The sequence below is a fragment of the Gordionus sp. m RMFG-2023 genome, chromosome 5, assembly GCF_954871325.1.
Source record: "Gordionus sp. m RMFG-2023 chromosome 5, tfGorSpeb1-WG-v2, whole genome shotgun sequence".
NCBI classification, from domain to species: domain Eukaryota; kingdom Metazoa; phylum Nematomorpha; class Gordioida; order Chordodea; family Parachordodidae; genus Gordionus; species Gordionus sp. m RMFG-2023.
In genome coordinates this window covers 23,942,149-23,947,384 of record NC_088779.1, presented here as the reverse complement: position 1 = coordinate 23,947,384, position 5,236 = coordinate 23,942,149, and the positions used below count along the sequence as shown (strand labels likewise).

General features: G+C 26.4%; 1 non-coding gene across 1 annotated transcript; it reads right to left on the bottom strand.

Annotated features, from left to right (window-relative positions):
- Positions 1–208: 208 nt before the first annotated feature.
- Positions 209–373, bottom strand: LOC135930602 (U1 spliceosomal RNA). Its single transcript, XR_010572824.1, has one exon. It is a non-coding gene; the product is annotated as a U1 spliceosomal RNA (small nuclear RNA).
- Between the last annotated feature and the right edge of the window lie 4,863 nt (positions 374–5,236).

Genomic DNA, 5,236 nt, shown 5'->3' with positions numbered 1-5,236 from the left:
CTTTAAATTGAATTCATGTTTTCACTAAAATAAATTATTATATTTTTAACTAATATGAATGAGTTAGTATTTAAATAAAATGATTATAAACAGTTAGAATTCAATAAATAAATTGGCAGTCAATTTGTAATAGAAGGATTGAAAATAAAATATTATATTATTTAATTTATAAAACAAATTTAATATTTCTAAATTAATTATTTAAAGTAAGGGACTTGCGCGTACGCAAATCCCAACTACCAGAAATTATGCGCTCGAGTTACCCACATTTGGGGCAATCGTAGCCTTCAACTCAACCAATAGTGCAATGGCAAAGCCTCCGACTAAGGGAACCGCCTTCATGATCACAGTTGCCCTCGCGCCAGGTAAGTACTTATGTTCAAGAATGTTTTACGTTATATGGGAAAATATTATTAGGTTAATGCAAGTCTTTAAAGAATAAATCTAGATTTTATCAAATTTTTGAAATCTTAAATGTTAGTCCAAATAATAATATTATTTCTAATTAGTTCAAATATCCATTTTATATATATTAATTAAATATTTAACATTTTATATAAATAATATTATATAATATCATTTTAAATTGATGAGATAATATCCGTTAGTTGGCGCTATATATATTTTTATAAAAATTGTTAAATCATTGCATCTTTTATTCAATGAATATCTATTAAAATTATTTTATAAATGCAATGCATTAAAACATTATAATCATTATTTTATAATTTAATAGCATTTATTTATAATTTAATAGCATTTATTTATATGCTATTTATAATGTGAAATGAATTGTATAAAAATAAAATATATGCCTAATAAAAATACACAATAATTTTGCATGTTAAGGATAAGAAAAAATTACATATTTGCAAGCAGATATGACGTAAGCGCCAGCATATTTAGACCTCAGCTAAACAAATATTAGAATTATTTTATTCGTACACAATAATTACATAATATTATTTATATTTTATACATTCATGACTTAATTTTTAGTTTAAAATGGATGTAAATTTATTTTGCCACTGACATAACATAACTACTACACTCAGGAGCTTGGTGTGAGTGATGCTATTTCTAGGCAGAACGTTTTTTCAAAGCGGTTTTTATGTTACCAGCAATTTTTTTTATTTCCAAAAAAAATGTTAAATTCTAGAATTAATTTTTTTATATAATATAATATTTAAAAAAAAACAAACCGGAGCCACATTTCAAAACGCCATTTAATCTTTATTAAAATCAAACCAGTTTGTTTTCTATTTACGATTAAAAAAAATGGGGATCTAGATTGTTTTTTAAAAATATTTTATTATATATAAAAAATAATAATTCGAGAAGTTAAAATTTTTAAAATTGAGTAACATTACCCAAAAACCGCTTTGAAAAAACGTTCTCTGGAAATGACCTGAGGGCTTTTTTTGTTATTAAAAATTGTCCAAATATAAAATAGCAATTTGTTTTACCCAAAATTAACAAATAATATTATAAGGAAGAATTATTACTATACAATAGTTTTCAAATAATTTTTTTGTAACAATTATATTGTAGGTTAAATAATTTCAGAGCTGGGCCAAAATTCTTTTTAATATTTTACCTGGGCCAGTTGCCAACAACGACTTCTAATTTATATAAATTAAAATAAAGGCAGTTTTTCACAATTAACAAATATTAACATTTTATGGTCAAAATTATAACAAAAATTTTATTACTAAAAATTACACTATAATACCATTTGCACGGCACGGCCCAGCCCGGATTTTTTTTTTAAAAATATTTTCGGCCATTTTTAATTTTTATAGATCATCATGGCCATTAAAAATCTTCGGTATTTAAAAATACTGCTCAGCATTAGGGCCTAAAGGTTTCTGATAAATTTATTCAATTAAATCTTTTCTTCTTTTTTTTAATACTTCATTTATTTTTATCATTTTTGAATAAATTTATATGAAAAATGTAAAGAATTCCCTTTTTTGAGATAAAAAACATATAAAAATTTTTAAATGCTATTTCCTTTTTTTAGGTAGGTTACTTTTTAATTGTCGTTTTTAAAAATCATAATAAATAATATTCTAATATAATTAATTTAATTTTTTAAAGAATGAAGAATTTTTAAAAACTCCAATGATAAAATATAATATTATGAATTCGAGATTTTATTTAGGGATTTGATTGACATTAGTTAGAGTTACAATCATTTAGCAAGATGCCAAGTGCCAACCTTTCGGAAAATATATAAATTATTCTTTTTTATTTTTTAGAATAGAATAAAATAAATATCATTCTGAACACTTATTTTTTTAAAATTAAAATGGCCTAAAAAACTAACAATTTTTACGTAAAATTATTTTAAAAAAAATCTTATTTATTTTGCACGTAATTTTATCCTAGCGCCAAATTGTACACTCAGCTAACCTAACACTTGGGGAATTGAATAATTTTGTAACGACCGGCATCTTCAAAAAAGAAATAAGTATCGGCAGATACCGGGATTCTCAGATCAAGTGACAAAACTCAAGGGAATTTCCTGAAAGTTTTAACCTATGTACAGAATATTCAGACTCTCTGGAATTGTGTAGCAAAGGGAGCTAGCTTAGCTAGCATCGGGACAAAAGGTTAATTTTGAGTTTGTTAATTCTGTTGACCTCCAGCTGAATAATAAAGTCGATTTCAAAATTTGTGCTAAAAAATATTTTGACAGGAAAAATCTTAATTACCATTTGATTTTTTCACTTTCAAACCCTGTTAGTGTAGCACTATGGGACTTTTACTTTAGGTGAAATAAAGATGGTAGGAGGGGACTTGGCCATTCGGGATTATAGCCGAGACTATGGATTTGGAAAAAAATGACGTTCATTCTGTTTCACGTAATGATTTTGAAGCATGCTAGATCATAGAGACCCAGCTTATTAACTAATGTACCACAGCTATTGCATTGTGAGCTGAAACTATAACGCGGCCTAAACATTGACCAATTCCGACTGGTCTAGGTATAGCACCATAGGAATGGGCATAGAGGCAGATAAAAAAAATAGGATAATGTGCAAAGATTGATATTCAGTGATCCACGAGGAATCAATCATTCAACCGAATGGTTATAGTCCTGAAGGCCCGACCACAGATAGTGAAATGGTATTATTTTAAACATCCGGGGCCGGACAAGGCTTATAAATAAATACAAAAGAAGGTTTAAATATAAATTTAAAAAACCATTTTAAACAATTTAAAAAATATAAGACAATATTATTAAAAATCTTGATATTTTAAAAATCCAGTTCGGACTGTAAAATAATTAGAATTTTAATAGACAGGGCCAAATATTTTTTTTACCAGCTGTTTATTTTTCGAAAATATTTTGATTTTATTAAAAAAAGTGGGATTTTCAGGATATATTCTATAAATAGAAACTTCACATTTTTCCGAATTTAAATAGATGAAACAACTTAAAGTTTCCATTAGCCATTTTTTTATTTAGAGGTATCGTGGCAAAAATTTTGAATAGGAGACAAATTCCCTTCCCCGGCAAGCAGGCCACTGATTCAAAGGATGTAATATTCGTTTAAAATGAATAGAATACATTATATTGAATTCGATTTTATTATATCTAATATTTATTGGTATTCACAATTTTTTTAATTTTCGTTTTTAGAATAAAAAAAATGTATTCATTTGGTTAATTAGTTTCAAATATAAAAAATCTTCAACTCTTTCATTTCATTAGATAGTTTCTAGTAAAAATTTTATCGTAATCGTTTCATTTATCAGTCTTTTAAGGTAAAAAAATTTTTTAAACAATTTTTTATATTATTTTAGTGGGGAAGCTAGCAAAGTGGCAGGGGCAGAACTGCCGACAGACCCTTACCCTATTAGGATCTTGAACTAAAGAATTATATCAAAGTTTCTGACAGAAAAATGTAAGGAATGGTATAATACGATAAGATGAATGTAATATATAAGTAAATTCATCATAAAAATAAAATTGTGCATTCAATAAAAATTTTTTAAAGAATTTACTGCCTTATCTAGGGACGCGCGAATAAACTTTGCGGACATGGAGTGTCGTTGCTAAGCTAATCATTCTCAGATGGTGAATGCGTTGTGCTAATTGGGGAAAAATCTTTTAATTGATGATTTTTCAGATATTCAAAAAAAATTTCCTCAAATAAGCGAAGTGGCTCAATACATCTTATAGTCGAAAATTATAATAAAATGGAAAGGAGGGAGGGGAGATTTTTTTTGAAAATTTTAAGAATTTTAGGATTTATTTATTATTAAATTTGTTTGATAAATAATTAAGATAGGAAGGTTATAGATAATTTTTAAACCTAAATAAAATCTGTTATTCCTTTATTTCGTTTTAACACCTTCGGAAAAATTCAAATTTTTTGTTTTGCCATATAATTACAATCAATTATAGGCATTATTCAATTTTTTGCCTGAATCTTAAGCTGGCAACCAGAAACCCAAACCAAGCCCTAACCCAACCATTAGCCGTTATTATTTACAGAACCTAAACCAAATCCGAAAAGTTAACAATTTTTACCCGAACCTAAATCTTTGAAGAGATATGTGTATTGGCTTGAACCTTTTGACGTCATAACATTATATTTAACTATTATTAATAATAATTTTTGATTAATAATTATCAGTAACAAGTTTTGGAAATTTTTGTATACTAATATTTGAAGGTGCCAGCTGCCCGCCAATTTAGCGTATAGAAGTGTTTATAACCAAAGAGTCTTATTTTCTCTTAACAGAAGAATTTAGAAAATATTTCTGATTACATGAGGCTCTATATTATTTTGATACGGAAAAATTTTTTTTTTAATAATGTGCTTTATCAAACATAATTCTAATAAGTTTGTATGCTGAAATTTTCGAACAAGCTTCAAACCGAACCGATTTAACCCAACAAACCGTTATTTTTATCTGAACCCAAACCTGAATCTATATTGGTTACCGGATACTTGCTAACAACTCATTAATATTTTAATAAAAAATGAATGATAGTGATGACATTAATACTTACATTAATTTATTCACTGACATTTAGACGAAATGTAAAAGGCGCGTGAAGGAAAATACCATTAGCTAAAGCTGACTTCAATATAGGTTAATTTTAATATATAGTGATTGAATTGATAGTCAAATAAAATACGATGAGAATTTTTTAATTTTTTTTTATTGATTCATAAAACAAAATACAATTTTAAAAAATTCATAAGATAATTTATTT